The following is a 23,309-nucleotide window of genomic DNA, read 5'->3' as shown; positions in this document are numbered from 1 at the left end:
TAATCATGGTTTAATCCTAATTTATCACGTGTTGGTAATAGTTGGCAGACTCTCTCTTGGTAACGTATACTTTTCCTTCTTAGAAATAGTATACTTGAAATTTGAAAATATTATAATTTATTATTGTAGAAAATTTATTTGTTTAGTACTACAATTATTAGAAATTATTTTTAATACTTTTAATAAGAATTAGAAAAATATTTGTTTTATTATATAAATTTTAAGTACAGTATATTCTTAAAGGATTTAGATCCTCTAAATTTTAGATTTTCACTTTAGAGGATAAAATTAAATCTCTCACCATTGAATGTTTTCTCTCTCATGTTTTCTCTTGGTTCCACCTATAAAATAAATGGTGATAGATCATATTTTACCCTCTAAAATAAATTTCAAAATTTAGAGGATCCAAATCCATTCTTAAACTATAAAATATTCCTAATATCAATAAAAAAAAAATTTCGACCAAAAATATAATAATTGAAGGATACATAGGTCTTTTTAATTTAAATAAAATATTAATTATATACTATTTTAAATACGAATACACAAATATAGAATTTGTATATTTAATAGTGTTTTTTAAAAGTGTAAAATAAAAACAAGATAGTTTATTTTCGCAATAGAAATTTGCAAAAACAAGGCTGGATTCTCTTTATTTTTGTAAAATACTCAACAAACACGTGACTGAAAAATTCAAATCATTTTTCGTTATTCACCTCTGCAAAAATGAGGTAGAATTTTAAAATTCGTTTTTGCGCGCTACTGCAAAAACGGAATGAACACACATCCTATATATACGGCTCTTCATCGCTGTGAAGATAAGTTAATTTTTCCATTTTCTCTCTGTCTTCTAAAATTTTTGTAACTTTGTAGTGACAGGGTTGAAGGAGTGATTTTGTTGGGAAAGGACGTAAAAAAAAGGAGAAATCATCCTGGTTTTATTATTGTGTTCAATGTGACGTATATTCAATCTTAGTCACAATTGTGGTAGAAAGACTAAGGTCTCATTTGAAAAGCTTTAAAAGTAATTTTTTTCAGCTTTTGATTTATAAAAAGTAGTAGTATCAATGTCTGGTGTAATTTTCAAAATCAAATTACAATTTTTTAAGAAGTTATTTAGGAGTTTATAGAGAAGTTAAAAAAAATGACTTCTCTCATAGTACTACTATTTTTTATCATATTTCTATAAAATAAGTACTTTTAGAAATAAAAATCCAAATACAAAATAATTTATTTATAAGCTATTTTTAATATAGTCATTTATTATTTAAACTATTTTTTCAAAAATAACTTAATTAATTTATTTACCCAAACTGAGCCTAAGTCTTTTATACTGAGCTATAGAAACTTGTTTCAAATTATAAAATGCTTTTGAAATTTTAAGAATATGATTTGAAAATTTTTATTTTTAAAATCCGGAGGTTAAGCCACATATACTTCTGTATCTATGATACCATTTAAGAAAGCATATTTAACATCCATTTGAAAAAGTTTAAACCCTTGGTGTACAGTATAGGCAAGCAACAATCTTATGCGTCAAAATTGATATGTTCTTCTTGATCATATCTTTGAGCTACTAATCTTCTTTATTTCTTGTTATGCTTTCATCTTCTCCCAATTTATTTCAAAAATATTCACCTTGTTCCCGTCATTTTCTTCAAATTGGAGTTAGATACTAGTGTTCATACTTCATTTTTCTCAAACTCAAGCAGTTTCTCTTTCATTGTCTTAACTCAAGATGGATTTTCAAAAACTTCCTTCATATTTTGTGGTTTGATTTGAGAAATAAGTGCAATATTATTTTGTTCCAATCTCTTTTTACTTGAGGATTTAGTGGTGACACCTAGTGATGGATCTCCAATAATAAATTATTGTGAATAATTCTTTAAAATTTTTCTATTTTCTTGGTCTGAAAATTTTAGGATCAAGTTAAAATGGAGTTTGGTTTGCTTGAATGTCAGTTCCAAAATTCTCTGCAGTTTCAAGAGATAAAATAGAATTATTTCTTGGAGAATCAACTGTCACAGTAGGTTGCTGTAGATCAAAATCAGTTTGAGCTTGATTTTCATTTTTGATATCACTATTTTAAGCATTTGTATTGTCATCTTTCAAAGAACTTAAAATAACATTATTATCACAAAAGAAAATGTGTATGAATTTTTTAACAATTTTAGAATCTTTGTGATATTCAATTCAATTCTATTATATTAAAAGTTCCTAATGCACCAAATGAATGCCAGTTAACTAACTAGAAGAGTAGTAATAGCTAATACTAATAATATTTTAACCTCAATAACTAATTGTTCCAAGAAATTCTGAAGAGTGAAGAAATAAATGTAGAAGATGATCATGGCGGTGAACAATCTTTTGAGGAGTGATTGTATTAATTGTAGTATAATAGTTAGTAATTAAGATATTTGGAGAAAAAGAAAATGTGTACACAACTCTCATTTGTAATGCCTACAATAATAATAAAAAAAACATTTATATTTCCCCACATGCCATTAATATTATGGTTTGAACCCTTTATTCTGCAGTTCAGTGTCACACGCTAATATCACTCTGATTCGTTAATGTCAGAAGATTATTAATGGCAGCTGAGTTTCTCTTGTGTTCGTTCTCCGCTTCTTCTGAAAGCCTAATGGGTGATACGATCATGGAAAAATCAAAATGTGAAGCTACACTAGTGGGACTTGTAGTGGGAATGCAATAGTTTTCTTACTGTATAGCCCATCTTATAGGCTAAAAAATAATCCGTTGTAAATAAAAATTTCATTTAAAAATTTATTGTTGGTCAATGGATTACTTATACATAAAATTAAATTCGAGTTTTCAATACTTACTTAAACAGACTAATGCATTAACTATTATATCAATTCAACTGGATTCTTTTATTTTATAGTTTGATGTGTAGTGATAAAGCGTTGGATTGTTGTAATTCTCTGCCGTTGGTGGATTAGAAGGATGGAAATGGAAAAAATTACATAATAAAATGGAAGAGTGATACGATGAATACCAAAGGAATTTTTTTTTCGGTTTCAATCCTCAATGAAAAATTCAATTACTAAAGAGATGATTACAACAGTGATAAGTATTATAATTAAAAATTTTAAATTAAATATAATTGAATGTGATTTCTCAAAAATAGAAAGATGAATAGTTAAAAGATTATTATAATTAAATTATCAGATTTGATGGGTATGACTTAGGAGTGAAAAAAAGTCTATCAGGAACCTGTAGTTTGGTCTGTATTTGGTCTAGCCTAGTCTGATTTGTTATAAAATAGGTATAGATTCAAACATTTTTAAAAGTCTTAATATATTAATAAGTCAGGTTCACGCTCACTAATTACCTTATTGGCGTGTCAAGCCTGCTTGAGCCTGTTAAAACATAATTAAATATATATATATTTTTGTATATTTTAAATACTTTAAAAGATTAAAAATTCTTATAAATATTAAATATGACATATTATATATAAATATTTTTATTAAAAAATTATCTTTTTAAATAATATTTTTATTTTTGTAAAAAAAAATTATCAAGCCTTTTAACAGATTTCAGGTCAAGTCAAGCTAAATAACAGGCCAGATCTAATACTTTATAAAGAGTCTATAATAGGTTGTAGGCTAAGTTCAGACCAATTAACTACATGACTGGCCAGGCCTGCTAAAGGCAATGCCTGACCTAGCCTACTAAGAGCAAAACCTGGCCTGTTTCCACTCCTAGATGTGTAATGAGAAGTGACTGATCCTTTAATGGAATCAGCAATTTTCAAAATATTAATATAAATGATTTGGATAATTTTCATTATTGTCCTGTTCATATTGTTGGAACAGAATAAACTCCAATGGTGTCAAATGTAAATTATAGTCTCATGTAAAGACAAATGCCGGAAATCGGCCTCGGCATTCATTGCAAATTGGATATAAATCAACCACGGAAATGAAAGGTAGGAAAAGAGTTGATAAATGATAAAAAGAAGAGAGCATATTTCATGAACTAATGTGTCTCAGGAGACTTATAAAAGACTATTATTAAGCTTCAGAATGACTTCAATTGAAATAGAAGTTGTTCATCAACTAAGAAAATAATACATTTAAATAATTATCGGTTAAAAATATTAAACATTTTTACTGTCAGAAACCTTAATAAATAATTATATACTGTTAGAAATTTAGAATATTCAATAGTAAAATGCTAAGTAAAATAAAAATGAAAATATTTCTCTGCTGGAATTTGATATGATAATGAATGGTGTCAAAATCAACTTCATGAGCAGTGCCTTAGAAGTGACATCTAAAAATTCATGAAAACGCCGCCCGCGTCATTCCTTTTTCAGGAGTCTCCTCTAGTTAGTCCTAAAGATCTGGAGTTATAGAAGCACTACTAGTTTCTTTGCTTTACTTTCCGTCTTTGCAATGATGATGAATTCGAATGGTCGTTGTTGAAGAACTAACAACGCATTATTTGCCTCCTTAGTAATAGTGCACCTCATTTGGTGACATGGCTCCATTAGAAGTTTCTTTTTCCAAAAGCTGCATGTATATATCAGTATATGGTCAATTCTCTATATGTTGAAATTTCTTTTTACTTAATTTGTACCTGTTCAAATCTTACAAGTTTCTATAGATTAACTGAATGATTCCGGAAGGACACTTATTGCTCCACTTCTGACTTCTGAGATCGTGTTCACATAATCTTTTCCTATTTTTCAATGTTTAATTAGTATCCGTGTCTTAGAAGTTTAGATTCCTTTCACTTCCATCGCTTAAAAATTGACTAGTCCTTGGAACTTCTTAAATCTAAAATTTTACTTATTATCGTTGATTTTTGTTTGAACCTCGACTATAGGTGTCAGTCAAGTTTGTATAAAAAGATCTTAATTTAAAGAGTAGATATGACTCTTTTAAAAGACTAAGCTCGACCCAAAATTTATTAATATAGTATCAAAACTGACTTACAAAAACGAAGTTTACATATAACATTCAAACAAATTTAGAATGAAATGATATAATTGAATGTATCTTAAAAAGGAATTATTATAATAAATGAACTTAATGATTTAAAAGAAATTATTTAGAACAAAATAATTAACAAAACTTATAATTTAAGTAAGCAAACAAACTAAAGTAATAAACAAAAAAGATAAATAAAATAAATTGACTTTAAAATTTACATGCATTTGTACTCTATGACTTTTCTTAATATCAATGTGACTTTGAAATTTTTAGAAAATTTAAGTGTAGTTTGAGATATTGAAAATTGAAGTTTCCTTAAACTTTTTTTACTCGTGTATTTATAGACGTCAATCCAAGTAATGCAAGTAAATATTATTTCGGGAGTGGATCCTCTCCAGTGAAGAAAAAACTGGATGGTGTCAATTGTGATCTCTCACCCTTCATTGCTCTTTCTCTCATATTTAATAATTTTGCTCCTATTTATAAAGTTAATAGTGAGAGATCACACTTCATTTCCTCAAGTGTTAAAAAAACCGGAGAGGATTCATTTCCATATCGTTTCTCCACATTCATGGCTTGACTTACCCTCCAAGGTTGATCACTCAAGTTCTTATTGCATCTTGATCACCAAATAATCATCTCTATGTTCTCCTCTATCAAAGGTACTTATTTTTCACATGTTTTTTATACCTTTGTTGTTTCAACTCAAACTCCTTTGTTGAGTCTTATATCTTACTAATCAACCACATCATTTGTCAATCTATGGTGCTTTGGTCGAAAGTATTATTTTTTGTCAAACTTTTTGTACTAACAAATCGTCCCTCAAAACTTTAACAACGTGTTTACCACATGACTTCTTTTCAAATCCTGAATTTGAAAAGAGAGTTACACAGACAAAAAATGACGTGTGCGATTTTCTGAGAATACACACATCTCCTATAGGCTTTAATGGGATTTTATTCATATGAAATACTTTTAAAATAATAATTCCATTATCTTCTCCATTGATAAGCATTGAAAAACTTTCCTCCAAAATGTTCTCAATTTTGTTCAATTTTTTCCGTAAATTCTCAAGCTGCTCACCAGACGAATGTCTCCCCTGCCATTATTGCCGCTTCTACCACTTTTGTCACAGTTGCTGCAACTGCAACTATTACTTTTGCTACTACTGCTTTGGTTATTGTGGCCGCTTCGTCTTCTTCTATTCCTGCTACTGTTACCACCACCATTGCTGCCTCCACAATTACTTCTACTCCCAGTATGGTAACCGCAACTCAAAACCTAACTCAACCCCAAGAAGAAAAAGATGATGGTGTTTAGATTATAGGATCTCCCCCTCGAGTGGATGATGTGGCACAATTTTATAATGATGATGGTACATTAAGAGCCACTAACTCAAACATCGAAACCATTTTATATTCATTTCTAGGGCCATTATTCATTTTAGAACAAGTATAATCAATTTTCTCTTTCTTCCCTTCTCCTCTTGACTACCTGGCTCTGAACTTTTGCAAAAATGTTAAAACCTCTTACTTTACTAGTTGAGTCTTTAGAAGTTTAGAATTGCTCCTCCCAACCAATTTAGTTCTCTCTTTCGATTTGGATGTCTCGACTAGCTCCAGTTTATAAATCTGTTTAAAAATCAGTAGGTATTACTTCTGCCTTAAAATTAGCTACCTTTGACTTATCCTACCTCGCTCCCCTTCTAGGTGCGAGTCTATACTTTTGGTTTCCTGCCAGCAATAACTTTCATTTTTCATATGAAATGATGGTCTCACATTAATAGAAATTTCATCTTTGACCAGTATGCCTCCCAATGGAGAGTGTGTATCATGGCATACTACTTGGCCTGAGGATTCTTTTGACATTAATTTTGACTCAACTGCTGTGTCAAGTTTTATTCACAATAATATGGGTTTCGATGGTGAGCCTGTTACTAACAGTGAGCATGTAGCCTTCTTCCTGCTCTGGCTCAATAATTTTGTATTCTGTCCAAAATCTATTCAGATATAGAAAAATACTTACTTGTTCCTGGCCATTATGTTGTACAATAAGAAGTATATTGATCTTTCTTTTCTGATTTTGGGTCAATTGTTTGAAACACTTTCTTTGGTAGTTAATGAAATACGTCGAGGTGAGTCATCAATCAATCCCTTTGGTCTACTTTGGGTGGTTAATCTCTGGTTAAAAGCCGTCCTCAAACCTCGACTCACAGCCTCTTCTTTGAGTATTCCTAGAACCTCTATTGATGGTATTCGACTTTCTCTTGTGGTCGAAGCCAAAAATATGTTAGCCATGGATGCCTTTTGCTATTTCATCACTCTGCTTTTTGACATTAAATCTGATAACAACACTTCTTATTATCCAAACCCCTTCACTTATCGTCGAAGTGCTATCAAATACCTTCACTCTTTCATTAGTTCCAAATTTGAGAGCGAATCCATAGTCGATTACTATGGTCCCGAACCTTAATTCCTCAAATTCTCCCAGTTGGACTTCCTCATGAATCGACTATAGCATTGAAAAAGAAATTAGTGACTTACTCTTCACAATATGTGGCTCGTCAATTTAGTCTAGCATAATCACTTCCTTCTCCATTATTGCTCGATCCCGCAATACAAATGATTTATTATGAGGTGTCGAGTTTAGAAGAGCTTGACCAAATTTTGGACTAAACCACCAAAAGATGAATGACTAGTATCATAGCCTCGCCACCACTTATTGTTTTCTATCAATACCTTCTTTCCACAAGTGGTGGTTAACCTATTATTCATTCCACATAGTACTTCAATTGAACAAGTTTTTTCTAACTTGGTCCTCCTATCTATGCAAACTACAGTGGCATCAAAGAAAACCAAAGGTACACATGCACTCGAGATTGTTAGATTCGAGAAGTACTATAAGGTTAAGTGGCACTCTAAAATGGTTAGATAGGTTTTTAATGACGCTTTAGAGGTACACGAAAAGAAGAAAGAGGAATATTTTTATAGGAGTCTCGACCAATTTTATAAAGCTCGCGCGAAATATTCTTTTGTCCAAAAAGAGTCTTTTATGCGATCTTTTAAATTTATTCCTTTTACTAATGTCACTTTTGGTTTTTTTGATCGACTACCTGACTCTCTTAAAAAGAGTCCTAAATGTCAATTATACTCTTTGCAAAAATGACCCTTAATTATTGGAGATATCATCATCTGGCCTCGAGTATGGTCGAGACACTCACCACGTCGTTGGTAGTAATACAAGAATCACCAGATATCCCTAAGTATTTGTAAAAGTAAAGTTGATAAAATATAAAATTAATAATAAAAACTAATAACATTTGTAAAATTAATTAATTTAATCCCAAAATTCTAATAAATACTAAAAATAACTTAATTTACATAAATTCAAATTTAAATTAGTTTAACTTCAACCCTAAAATAAATCTTAAATTAATTTATCTAATTAATTATCCTATAAACTAACTTAAATTCTAATATAATTTAAATCCTAATTAACTATATATCGTAATTTCACAACGTATAATTTATAAATAAAAATGAAAATTTTATGTTTTAATTAAAAAAATTAGGTAACTATTCTAGACTAATTATTCTAAATTTAATTATAACTATGAAAATTAGATAAATTAGTGTAAATTTAGGTAGTGTTCGTTTTGAGGTGTTGACAGAGACTGAAAAATTGAGATTCAGTATCATATTTGTTGGTTCAGAAATTGATACTAAACTTTCTGTCTCTGTCTCCAAAATTTCAATATTTTAGTACCTCCAAAAAGTAGAAACATTGGAGACTAAAATTTTAAAAAATAGAGACTAAAATTTTAATAACATTTTATATCTAAAATACCTTCATTTCAATTAATTAATTCTAATTTTACTTTTTATACAAATTAAATTAAAATTTCATTCTTATTTCAATTTCTGTTTCCTTCGATCTCTCTCACTTAATCTCTGTGTTTCAGTATCAACTTTTTCATCTTTATCTCTCCACTAAACACTACTTTAATTACTATAAACTAATTACTCACTTACCTAGAGATATTGGCGGTGTGAAAGACCTTTCTGGTGTGGTGGCAACACAGACCGCGTAGTGGCGATGGCAGTGACTGCGAGTTTAGGGGTTTTTCTCTAAAAACAAGAAAAAGATATGGAATAGGGAGAGGGAGGAGGACAATCTACTTGGAGGAAGGAGGAGATTGGTGGTGGGCTGCACGTTTTGAATTTAGAAAATGCTATGCTTGGGGCGTTTGCTGGTACTTTCATATCCCTTAGAAGCTTTCTTTGGAGTATTCAAGGGCTCATATATTTGTGCTTCCATTTAAACTGAGTCTACATTCATGAATCAGTGAAAAAAGAATGTTTTCTTCTTTAATTTTGTGGTATATACTGTTTGTTTGTTTGCTACACTCTCTGTTCCATAATGATGTGGTATGTCGCGTTATAAGATTACTGCTCAATAATGTCAACAACATTTGTCTTCATATTTCATTAGAACTACAATTTTTAGTTGCAATATCATTATGTGTGTGTGTTTTGCGTGTATAACCATGTTATTTTAAACAATTTTAACTGGTTAAATGGGTTACTTGCAGGCAATCATAAGTGATCCTTTCATAACTGGTATGCCTTTGTTACTTTTTCTTTTTGGTCTATGATATTAAAAACAAGGGCCTATAAAAATGTATGTAATTTCTGAGTTCCGATGAAGCAGATTCTAAATATTCTGTAATGGAGAAGGGATAAAGAAATCCTGGACAGCACTCCAATCAAGTGCACAGGGATTGAACAATATCAAGAAACTGATAATTAAGGGCTTAGTTGTAAATCAAGTTGTTTTAGCAAAGTTATATCAAGTTTGCAAACACTCTCAGTTTAATTCTTACATCTTTTTTCTTTTTATTTTTTATTTTATGAGTTAATAATGCCTACTTGTTCATATCAGAAGCTCAATTCTTTTTTTTAAGTTCTCAGTTATTTATAATTTTATTTTTGGTTATGTTATTGGTACCAATCACAGGCTGAACCGAATAACAATATTTATCATGTTAGATTTATCATTGGCTTTGAGACATTTTGCAGTGCTTAGCCATGCTTATGAAGAGCAAGGTTCAAAAGTCAAAACCAAGTTATATAGTTTTCTCATACTACCAACTTTTTTTTAAACTTCATTTAGCATTTAGAAATTTGTTTTAAGAAGATTTTCAGGATGATATATCATTACTCGTGTTTGTATTGTTTGGGATGTGATTTATCTTCTGGTGGTGATTTTTAATCATGTTTAACCTTAGGTTAGGGGTTCTAAAGCTTTTTTTAGTTCCCTGTTGTTTGATTCTTTTAATTGGTTGTATTGTATTTGGAAACACTGCTTGTTACTAATCTAATTCTAACACCAACATGCACCATTAGTCCTTTTTCTAATAATTGAGTAGAAATAGGTTAAAAGCGTTTCTTATCCGATATTTTTATGAGATGCATGCTATGGTGCCTATATATATTTGCCTAACTTACTAAAATGAGATAAAATTTAATATTTAAATTAAAAATTATAAAAGTAAACAATTTTTTAATATTTAAAACTTACCATAAAAAGTAACTTCAGCAATTTCGGCACCAAAGTTACAGGCACCATAGAATTGACCTTTTTATAATTATTGGCTTGGTTGACCACTATCATTATTGGCTATCATCATCTTTACATCACCACATTTGCTGTTCTTGTAATTAACTAATTATTATTTTACTTTGTCCCTTTGTAAAGCCATCAAGATTCAGGAAACAAATTTTTTTTTTTGTGGGTTTGGATCAAGAAATGATTCTTTTGGGTTTGAAAAAAAAAGAAGAAGAAAACTATCCAGTTATATGAGTAATGAAAGAGTCTATTTCCACCCGAGAAACACCACCTTCATCTTTGGACTCATGGATGGAACTCTTGAATCTCATGGCGCCTTTGTCTCATTGCGTCTGCGAGGCCCTCCTGTGTCGCCATCAACCTCCTCACAGCATCTTCCACTGCTGACTCAGCCACCACCTCACGCCATATTTTTATGAAAGGGTTTAATTGATTTCAGTCTCAATGTTATAAGAAAACACAGCATTGAAGAAAAGATAACCAAGAAAAATTCAACAGCGAAAAGTTAGATCTCATATGCTTGCCTTAAACATGCTATATCGTCAATCTATATGAAGAAGAGAAAGTACACAAAAAAAATAGGGAGTAATGAAACTATTCTAATAGTCTTGCTGAGTATAACTTTCTCATAATATGCTAATTACTAAAAATTGAAATTAGATATTCAATCATTGAATACTATATGTTATAGATGTCTGGATACACAATAAATTAGAAACAACTACTTAACTAGAGAGCCAGGGCAATTTGAAATAAGAAAAATGATTGGTAACTAAATGAAAAATAACCAAAACTTTTTTATTTTTGAGATTATTTATTTGATGAGCGACATTTATTAATTGCATCGGTAATATTAGTATATACACAATACTTAGGATACATTTACATAAATGACAATTGACAAGTCAATATAAATAATACACAAAGCCATATGAAAGAAATTAATACCAAAATAGGACTAAATTCTCATTTTAGTCCCTGAAATTCACGCAATTACTCATTTTGGTCTCCAAAATTTAAAATTACCTATATTGGTCCTCCAGATTCAAGTTTAGGCACCAATGTGGTCCCTCGACTATTTTCAGCGATGATATAGCAAACGAAGTGCTAAGATGACACCCTCCCTACCACGCTGGACACTGCAACGGCTAGTTGACATGGCGAGAGTTGTATTTGTATCCAATTTAGTCCCACAAACCCTAATTATCTTATTATTTATCTGAGTTATAATGACAAAGTTTTAACAAGGGGGACTATATTGGTGCCCAAACTTAAATCTGAAGGACCAGTATAGGTAATTTTGAATTTTGGAGACCAAAATGAGTAATCGTGTGAATATTAGGGACCAAAATGGGAATTTAGTCACCAAAATAGCATTAATCATTAACCTAAATATCGTTGAGAAGTAATCTTTTCATCTATAGTAATTTGACTTCTGCGGGATGCGAGGTGTAAATTGAGAAACTTTTTTAGAGAAATTCATTAAAAAACTTGTTTTGCTACTCGCACTTCTATACTCTTTATAAGTAGAAGTGGCAAATAGGCTAAAACTTGTTAGAAAGGAGAGATGGAGCAATAGAAAAAATGTTTGTAAGTATTTAAGTTGTCTAGAATGATACAATATAGAAGGGTATTTATAGGTGCTAAGAGAATCGAAATAATAAAGACTTAATATCCTATAATAAATATTCAGATATGCTAAATAATGCTAATTGATCATAATTGATCCTAATTATATTCTAACATCTCCCTCAAACTCAAGTGACAACTTGAGTTTGAAACTTAATGAAAACAACGAATAGAACGGGTGCAGACGGAACTGCCGCTTGTTTGAAGGAAGCACAGACGAAACTGCCGCTTGTCTGAAGGAAGCGCAGATGAAACTGCCACATAGAAACGCAGACGGAACTGCCTCAAGGAAACACAGACGGAACTGCCACGAGAGAACGCAGACGGAAACGAGAGAGCGAAAACTATATAATTTCTTCATGAGAACAGGTAAGCAGCGGATGACAATGGTGTTTGATCATTCGACTCGGAAAAAATACAAGACAGAGAGAACAGGCAAGTTGGTGAGGTAAAAAAGTATCAAAGGAGTGACAAGAGGTAAGGAAAATGGCATAGAAAAAAAAGTGCAAAAACTACAGTGATTTCACTACAAGGAAAACAATCTATCCTCTTTAAGGAGGATACCATGGCTCTGATACCATATTAGAAAGGGGAGATGGAGCAATAGGAAAAATATTTGTAAGTATTCAAGTTGTCTAGAATGATACAATATAGAAGGGTATTTATAGGTGTTAAGAGAATCAAAATAATAAAGATCTAATATCCTATAATAAATATTCAGATATGCTAAATAATGCTAATTGATCCTAATTATATTATAACAAAACTTGCCAAGCCAGTTCACATAACTTACCAAAAAAGACGAGTCGTGATAGAAATTTGAAACCGCTATAGTAACAAAGTCTGCTTAATCCACGAACTTTGGCGGGATGGGCGGAATTATCAAGCAGACTTTTGGCTTTAAGATGATAATTGAATTTGGAACGTTACTTTTGTACTTGTATTTAGAATGCTTGTTCTTCATTTTACTTTAAGTTATAATTTGGATTATGTTTCACTGATTAGGGACTTGGACAATGTTTAATTATGTGTTTTGAGAATGTTTGTTTTGCTTTAAACAGTGTTAGTTTTATTATTTTGTTTAAAAAAACTTAGTTGATTATTATGTTTATTAGATATTTAAAATTATAAAGACTTTAGTATTTATAAATTTAGAAATTATAATTTTTTTATATTTTTAGAAATTGTAATCTTTGGAGAATATGTATTTTTTTAATATTTAATAATTTAATATTTTTTGAGAGAGAAAGAGATAGAGAGAGAGAGAGAGAGAGAGAGAGAGAGAGAGAGAGAGAGAGAGAGTTGGCGGACTTAGCCAACTGCCAATCTACTGTTAGGCAGGGTAAGGTAGAAATTTGAGACCGCCTCAATAGACGAAGCGGAGCAAGACAGACTAGATCGGGAGATAGTAGGTTTTTGGTGGGATAGGGTGGGGTGCTTACCATCTCTATTTGCTGGCATAATCTTACCCATGATATACCTAACCATATTGAAGAATTTGAAGAATTTACTTAGCCATTTTGGATAAATTTAATTAATATCTTCTCAAATTTTACAAAATAAAAATTTATATTAAATATAATTTATAAATAAGTTGTTTTACATTTGATTTTTAATCATAAAATTTTTTATTTTAATAGAGAAATGATAAACAATTTTAAAAAGATGAGAAGTCATTTTTTAAATCTTTTCATAAATATTTTAAATAATGTTTCAAAAAATTATAAGTTAATTTTAAAAATTATACTAAATATTAATATTGGGATTTTTTATAATTTAAAAGTTAAAAGAGAGAAGAAAAAAACAAGATTTAATTACAATTACAAGCAAGATTTAAAATTCATTCTCATCTTTAACTAAATCCCCATAGTGGTTTTTGAGATTCACGACTTTTACTATTTTAGTCTTTCAAATTCAAAATTCACTATATTAGTCCCCGAGTCCAACTCCATGCACCATATTGGTCCCTAAACCTTTTTCAATTTGAGTCAACAAACGGAATGCTGAACTAGCTCAGCAGTTCTGACTTGCCACATTAGATACATGGCTAAATAGCGTCTTATAGTTTTAGATCTTAAATAAGACAAAAACAAAGTCGTTTTGCAGAATGAATGGAGATATAATTATTTGCACATTATATAAACTCTTCTTCTTCTTCTTCTTCTAGTTTTTGCTATGTTTAAATGCCAAAACGAAATGATGTTGTTTAGCCATATGTCCAACATGGCAAGTCAGAGCCAATTCAGCACTTAGTTTGCTTGATTCATTACTAGAAAGCGTCCAGGGACCAATATAGTGCCCAAAAATAAATTTTGCGGACTAGTATAGATAATTTTAAATTTAAGAGACTAAAATGTTGAAGACTGTGAATCTGAGGAACCACTTTGAAAATTTATTCCTCCTCTCTTATATACAACCTCATGTCTCTCTGTCTTTCTCTTTTTACAAAATGGCCACACATCACTATTCTACAAGTTTTGTAGATTTAATTACGAATAAAGAACTCTGTAAGGCACTGAAATTTTCAATCACTGAGTACTCTACTAATAATATCAATAATAAGTCAAACATAGCTAGCTAGCTAGAGATAAAGAGTAAAAAAAGTGATAAAATAAACTTTTACTGCAGAAAAAAATTGAGTAAATAGCCATTTCTAACCACGAAAGATTCGGACGCTGATAAAACTGACCATAAAAAATTGAAATTAAAGTTATACCCATATAAGATAAGTTTTATTTGACAAAAATGACCAATTATTAAGTTTTTGTTCATAATTCTGTAAATACCTCTCTCATTTCCTCTTCTTTTTTTAACCCTCACCATAACAATTTAACTGCCCCTCCCTCCTCCTCCTCATACCCTCCACCCTTCTCTGCCACTATAACTTTTTTCCCTAAACATGCAAACCCTCCAAATCCTCCTTTATAAATCGCAAACACACCTCCTCCCGCAGCGGTATAATAATAATCCATAAAATTTGTGAATTGCACATTACTAATTGAAATCTGTTTTACTCTCACATCATTCACCTCTCAGTAAATTTATCAATACCACTTTCCAACGTTGTTGGAACCCTCAATTAGCTCTTTAATGTCTAATGACAGCCACTCATATGCCATGTTTATGAACGAGGTGATGATGATGACTAGCCTAACCACAATAAGCTCTTCGACCATGTTTTTCCTTGACTACCAACGAGGTATATGCTGAGGTTGATGGAATTGGGTAGAATAGACAATGGGAGGAAGGATCAAAGAGTGACAGGATCTCGAAACTTTTCTGGAGTTTGATGACGGAGCTTCTTGTGATTGGCTATCGGACTTCTCGATTTCCGTCGTGAGTACCAGCAATCTGACTGCCAGTATGGAAAGGAGAAGAGGGCATAGGAGGAAGTGGTGAGAGGTGGGGGAGGGTGAGGAGAGTGGAGAGGATGGTGGCAAAGGAAGGGATTGTGGCGACAGAAAAGGATGGAGGGTAGGAGGATGAGGGAGGGGCAGTTAAATTGTTAGGGTTAAGGTTAGGGTTAGGGAAGGAAGAGGAGAGAAGAGGAGTATTTACAGAATTATGAACAAAGATTTAATAATTAATCATTTTATCGAATGAAATTAATTTTGCATGAGTATAATTTTAGTTTTAATAATTCATTGTCAGTTTTGTCAGCGTCTGAATTTTTTATTGTCAAAAATTACTATTTACACAAAATAAATTAAATTATTGAGTAGGAGAAACAATTTATGTCTTTCACACACTATCACACAAACAAATTTCATTAATATCCAACAGAAAAATTAAATAAGTGAACTTGAAAATAGAACATGCTTTATTTCACATCTTGGGTTTTTGGGCTCTTTTTTTACATAGAAAAAAGGACTAAATGTTAGTGTTAAAATCCATAATTACTCTTGTTTGAAAGTGAAGTAATTGAGGTTTAAGGTTGTAAGAGAAATGTCTATATATATATATATATATATATATATATAACGCATCAGTATTTACACATAATCTCTCATACTTTGAAATACATTTAAGTTTTTGTTGCAATTTTTGTATCTTAAATAAGTATCTTTGTTTTTCGTTTAAGTTTCTGAATTACAATACAAATTCATATTATTTGATCATATTATGAGTATTAATATTCATTATTAGTTTGTTAGATGTTATTTTATTATTGATATTACTTTTGTTTAATTTATATCTAATAGAACTACATATTTATATTATTAATAAGATTTTAATAAAAGTTAGTATCAGAGCCAAGTGAAAGCTTGGTTCTGGTATCTTCTCCTAGCTTAGTACTTGTATCTAGGGGTGTTCAAAACCGAACCAGACCGAACAAAACCGGCCAATCGAACCGAAAAAATTAAGAATCGAATAAACCGAAAACTAAAAAAACCGAAAAAATTATATTTTGCTGTTTTTTATGCGGTTTGGTTCGGTTTTCGGTTTTAATACTAAAAACCTTAACCGAACCGAACCGAACCAGTCAACTAAAAACCATAAAAAACCATTCGCCCCCCACCCCCAAACGGCCCAAGCCCAACCCATCAGATAACCTAACATGACCCCAACCCATCAGATAACCCTAAACCACTAACTCACTAACTCCTATTCTCCTACCCTAGCGCAGCCAAGAAACCTCATTACCCCAACCCTTCCCAGCCCCCTCCCAGCAGCGCCTCCTAGCCCCGCCTCCCAGCCCCTCCCACTCCCAGTCCCGCGAACAAGCGCCTCCCAGTCCCGCGAACCAGTGCCTCGCAGCAACGCCTCCTAGCCGCACCTCGCAGCAATGCCTCCCAGCAGCGTCGGACCAGCCACCCAGTAGCGCCGGACCAGCCCCTTCCAGCATGCAGCACCTCCCAACACCGAACACCAGATATGGAGGATCCAACTCATCCAAGTCAGGTATTAATTTGAATTATTTTTGTTTCATGTTCAGTGAATTTTCGTTTGAATTTCAGGTCATTCTTAAATAATTTTATTTTGTTTGAATTATGCTTTGTTGAATAATTTCTGTTCTTTGTTCAGTGTAATTTTGTTTGAATTTATGCTTTTCTTTGAATAATTTTTGTTCTATGTTCAGTGTATTTTTGTTTGAATTTCTGGTAATTTTACATGTTTTCATCTTCAAATTATATTAACCTTGCATAGGGCAGCACAACAGACAGCAGACAGCACCCAAGATCAACACAGCACCTTGCCACTTCCACCCAGCAGCCGATTCAAGTGAATATGGAGCCCGAGCCATCTATTCAGGTAATGTTTAGCTGTTTACCATTCTTGTTCAGTTTAGTGTTATCAGTTATTGTTAAGGTTTGTTCAGTTTATTCTTGATAATTGTTATTGCTGGAATGCTGGATAATGGTTATTGATTTATTATTCAGTTTATGTTGGTAATTTGGTCTTGCTTGTTATTGATTTCTTGTTCAGTTTAGGGTTATCAGTTTATTGTTCAGGTTTTGTTCACTTTATTCTTGATAATTTGGTATTGCTGGAATGCTGGTTAATGGTTTATTGTTCAGTTTATGTTGGTAATTTGGTCTTGCTTGTTATTGATTTCTTGTTCAGCTTAGGGTTATCAGTTTATTATTCAGGTTTTGTTCACTTTATTCTTGATCATTGTTGTTTATTGATTTATTGCTGACTTGGTAATTTGGTACTGTTGTTGCCTTGTTGGTTATTGATTCATTGCTGGTTATTGATTCATTGTTGTGACTTGGTTAATTTGGTTAAGAGAACTTCTAGGCAGTGATGAACATTATTGTTATAGGCAATTTTTGGTAGTGATACATTGTTGCGCTATCTATAATGATGAATTATGACTTGTTTAACTTTCATTTATGTTTTCTGCCTTTATTTTGCATGTGCAGGTTTGGGGCTGATGTGATGGAAGTAGTTGCATCTTGGACAAAAGCCTTGTGCGTTGACATCTCTCAAGGCCGCATACCAAATCATGTTGATGATGTCAAAGCTGAAGCTAGTGACTTGGGAAATAAAGTTTTATCTAATTGGAGTGTACTTCACATTAGGACAGGCAATGGTTTCCTTCTCCAAGAATTAGCTAAACAGGGTATGGTATTTCTTGTGATGTTCTGCACTTTTAGTAATATATGCTGTATAATTCTTTTATATAAAAAAAGAGAAAAGAAAGACTTTGTAAAAGTTAGCAAATTTCTGAATTACTATTTATTATAACAAAATGTGTATTGTTGGAAATCGGAAGGCATGTGAATCTTGTGCCATATAAATTTGTTCATACACAAATATATTTAATTGCTAATTAAATGAGAATTCCATAGCATCAAAACCAAGGTGTGAATATGTGAAAATCATGAAAAACAAAGATATATTCAAGTAAACAAAGAAAGTTGCTACATAAAGGTGGCATGGAAATGTATATACTAATACTATTATATGCTTTTTTGGAGGGAAGGTACACTTATAAGATATATTACTCTTGCTACCTTTCCAAGTTCTCTGATTTGACTGGCACAGATTATAGTGAAAGGGCCATCAGCCTTGCTCAAAGCGTTGCTAATCGTGATGTATTTTTTTTAATTGATTGAAAAAACCGAACAAACCGAACCAAACCAAACCAATTTTAATTGGTTTGGTTTGGTTCGGATGGCTTCGATAAAAAAACCGAACCAAACCGAACCGCAGTTTAATTACACGATCGGATCGGATGACTTTTTCTTCAAAAACCGAACCAAACCGCACCGCGAACACCCCTACTTGTATCCTCTCATGAGGCCACCATTTAAGTATATTTCTAGGAGAAGAAAAGAAAAGTTAGCTGCCTAGTGGGTAGCTGATCCTAATAATAGAGGGTGGAGTTTAACTAAAAAACTATATTTCTACTGTTCCATCTCCAAAAAATATAAAGTTCAGAATTCGAATGGAACTAACTAAACCTAAAACTCAATCTTTCTACGGAGAAGGTACCTCAAACTGAGGAACTCTCTCCTAATCAAGAACTTGCACTTAATATTATGTTTTACAATATCTCAATATCTTTACTCTTATGCTATTATTCTAAACTTTGTTTGAGCAACTAAAGATATTTTAAACTCCATTCTATAGTCTTTTAAAGATAACGCTAGTGGTGAAAACCATTTATATGTTGGTCAGTCCAGCGAACAAGTTTGGTGGTAAGTCCTTCTTGAAGGCAATATATCTATTTGTCAGCTAGGGTGATCTTGTAGCATAAGTCTTTGAAAAGATATAATGGCTCGAATTTTAAGAACTTTAGCTGAATTAAACAGAGGAAAAAATAGTTCAATGATAGTAAGAAGTAATGTTAATGAAGCTGTATAAGTTCATCATCAGAATTACAAGTAATAGAATTAGAAGAAAAGTTTTATAATTAGTCTGTACCCATTATAAGTAAAAACAAAGTCTATAAAAGATAAGCGTTTTGGAAAGAAAGAGATAATGATATACATATGTTAGAATATAGCTACCCAGAAACTAGTAATAACCATATTATAAACATCCTAAAAGAAGAAAAACTAAATAAAAAACCACAAAGAAAAAGGTTATAATTTTATTTGTATAGAACTTATCCAACTAGCAGTCAAGCCTAACTTTAGCTAGGAATCAATATACCTATTCTAATGATTCTACGAAATACAAGATTCAAAAAATTTAGAGATTCACTTATTGCTACACTAGAAAATTATTGTCATGGTGGTATAATATTTTTCAATTGTTATCTAAACTTTTTTATGAATCTTAAAAATGAATATACCTTTGAAACTCTTAAATTATATATTAAGACACCTAAAAACATTGTTGACGAAAACATGATCCATCTGAAAATCAAAAACCACAAACTTTCACCAAAGTGAAACAAGTTTACTCCCCCTCTCAACTTGCGTTTTGCGTTATAAAGATCCCCTTCAGCTTTCTCCTCCAACATGTGTCGGACATGCAGCCATGCAGTCATACACCATGTCAATCACAACTTGCGATTTGCCTTTGCCCACCTGCCAAATGCGGTCGTGTTTGGGTAGTTCTAAGGTAGTCAACCGACTGATCTTGTTTGCATACAGGAGACATGAGACACATTTTGATATTTGATTTGTCCTTCCATACCAAAAGTGACTTGCATTTTGTAAGTCACTGAATATGCAGATCCATATATATAGATAACACACCATGTATCAATATAATTAAATATCACTATTTTTACTCTATTAGTAAATTAATTATAAAAGTATAAAAAATAAAAATTAAATTATTATCCAAAAATACTTGAGTTTACTAAAAACAGATCTAATAAAATATTACAGAAGTATAAAAGAATAAAAGTTGTTAAAAATTCATAGAAAATTGCCTTCTATAAAATTAATAGTTAAAAGTTAATAAATAATTTAATATATTTAATTAAATTATTTTTTAACGATTTTTAATTATGAATTTCGCACGAAAATATCTACAAATAAGTCTTCACCGTAAAAGTTAAAAATAATAAATAAAATTGTAATTTAATAAAATATAACATGAGACAAATTTTTATAAATATTGTGAAAAGGTCACTTGCCTTTTTAGACACCAAATTCTTGGCGTGGAAACAAAACGCGGTTCCAACTGACTGATGGGACAACTAAGTAGTCAAAACGGCATCGTGCCAAGTCAATTACCAATTATGCTGGAAATAGGAAATCCAACAAAGAGAAAGTCCACACAGACAAGAAACAGGCTGGAAATAACCCCTCAAATTAAAACCCACCTATATATACGCCTCGCCGCCGCTCGCTCTCTCCCTCACACAAATTCGCTGATTCTCATTCCAACAATCTCTCTCACATACTTAGATGTCTTTCATCTTCTTATAACACCTCTTTTTTTTTTCTTCTTCTTCCTTTTGCTTTCCCATTTCCGTTCCACTTTCCTCCAAGAAACTCTTGAGAGGAAAAAAAAAAAAAGGAATAGAGGTAGTGTTTTTTATTTTTTATTAATAGAGGTATTGTTTTTTATTTTTTATTTTTTATTCTTTGTTTTATTTTCACTTCAGAGATTAGGTATTACTATTATTTAATATGGGGAAGTTTGTGGAGATTTTAGACCAAGGCGTGAGGATTGCCTGGAGGTCCTACTCCAATTGCTCCCATACAGGGCGCAAGTTCTACCACCCTCCGCTGCACTCCGACAACAACGGCAACCAATCCCAAGGCGGAGCCACTGGTGCTGACGGCGGAAATCTCAAGGAGGAATCAGCTGACGGCAGAAGCGTTTATATCATTCTTTATTCTGTATAAGCGTGCAAGATTTGTTTTTCATTGATGAGTCTTTATTATTAGTTCTAACTTCTAAGCGGCTCTTTATTCTAATTCCCAACGAAGGATCACATACTCAATTTCAATACAACAGATTTTTATTTGTATATTTTCTTTTCTTTCATGGGTATTTGAGTATGGGTTTTATGGTCTTGTTTATTATAGATTAATTGATGAATAATGAATTCATCGATTTTTATGGAGATTATTGTTATTGATTTGGATCTCCCAGGTTATTCTTGCAATAATTGCCCAAATAGTTTTCTAAACAATTTTAAATAAAATATTTTAGTCCTTAATAAGTTTTAATTCTCCAAATTTTTTAAAAATGATTTTTGTCAAACAAATTAATTTCTCACTACTTTTAATAAAATTTTTAATAAATTTATTTGGCAAATTAATTTTTAATAAATTTTATTATAAGATATCTAAGTTTTAAAAATATATATTTAAAATAAATCAATTCTCTTTTAAAATAATAAAAAATTAATTTATATAATAGAATCAATTTTTAAAAATTTTTAAAAAATAAAATTTTTTAAATACTAAATATTCGATCTAAAATGCTCTGAAATCAATTTTAGCAGAAATTATTTTTTATATGACCTACACAGGAGTGTTTTTGCTCAATATTGAGGAAGGATGTATTTTGTTGGGATGTGAATGTTAGATTCAACACGCAGAAGGCATGGTGACAGGATCTGTTAGAGGCGTGGCAGCTCTCCAACAATACACAGGGGGCGTGGTGATGTGATGAATAGTGGCAGGTGGCAGTACCCTGCCAACACCCGGGGACGTGTTGCAAGTTTTGGCGCACTTCCAAGAAAGATTGCAGAAACACGGAAGGGGCGTGTTGTAGGTGGTCTGCATGCAGGGGACAGCCCTCCACTCTGTTAATCAGCGACGAAACAAGCTCTATAAATTTGTTAACTTTGTGATCCATTTTATGCATGATAATGAGGCTGCTTCTGTATTAGTGTTAGAAGAAAAAAAAAAGAAGAGTGTGGAGAAAAAATAATCTCACCGAGAAAGAAGAAGAGAGTGTTAGTGTTAGTAATAGTGTAAGTAGTGTGTTGAAAGAAAAAAATTATTAATTTGTAGTGATTAAAATGGTACGTATATTATACAGCACCTGGATATTATATTATCAATTATTTGAATAATCTAATATATGTAAGTTGATAAATTTTATTTTTTATGTATTTAAATTTTTTAAATTTTTGTTATTGTTAATATCATATAAAAATATAGTATTGTTAATATTATTTTTTTTGTAATTTATGAATATTTTTTATATAAATGTGAATATATATTTTTTTGAATTTTTTTGTTATAATGGAATTATTTTTTTGTTATAATGGAATTATTTTTATGTACATTTAATAAATAAATATTAACAAAATATTTTATTTTATTTTAAAAATAAAAATTATTTATATTTAATTAATTTTAAAAAATATAAATATTTATTTATAATATTTAAAGAAATAAATGTTTTTTTATTATGATTAGAGATGACAATATTTATATTGCTGTCAATTAGCATTATAAATAAATATTTATTTGTAATAATTATTATTTATTTAAACTAATAAATATATTTTTGTTGAACCAGCCTAATAGGAATTTGATGGTTTGTAAACTGGATTCATCGAAGACGTGGAATCTGATGGTCGAAAACTACTTATGCTCAACGGAATTCTACCACATTTTTAGGATTGGGGTGATAAGAGAATTTTACCCCTTATTAGCTGCTCTGGTGAAAAGGTGGAGGCCAGAAACTCACACATTTGTATTGTCGGTGGGTGAGGTT

This window comes from Arachis stenosperma, chromosome 8 (assembly GCF_014773155.1).
Source record: "Arachis stenosperma cultivar V10309 chromosome 8, arast.V10309.gnm1.PFL2, whole genome shotgun sequence".
NCBI classification, from domain to species: Eukaryota; Viridiplantae; Streptophyta; class Magnoliopsida; order Fabales; family Fabaceae; genus Arachis; species Arachis stenosperma.
Note: the sequence above shows the minus strand (reverse complement) of the source record.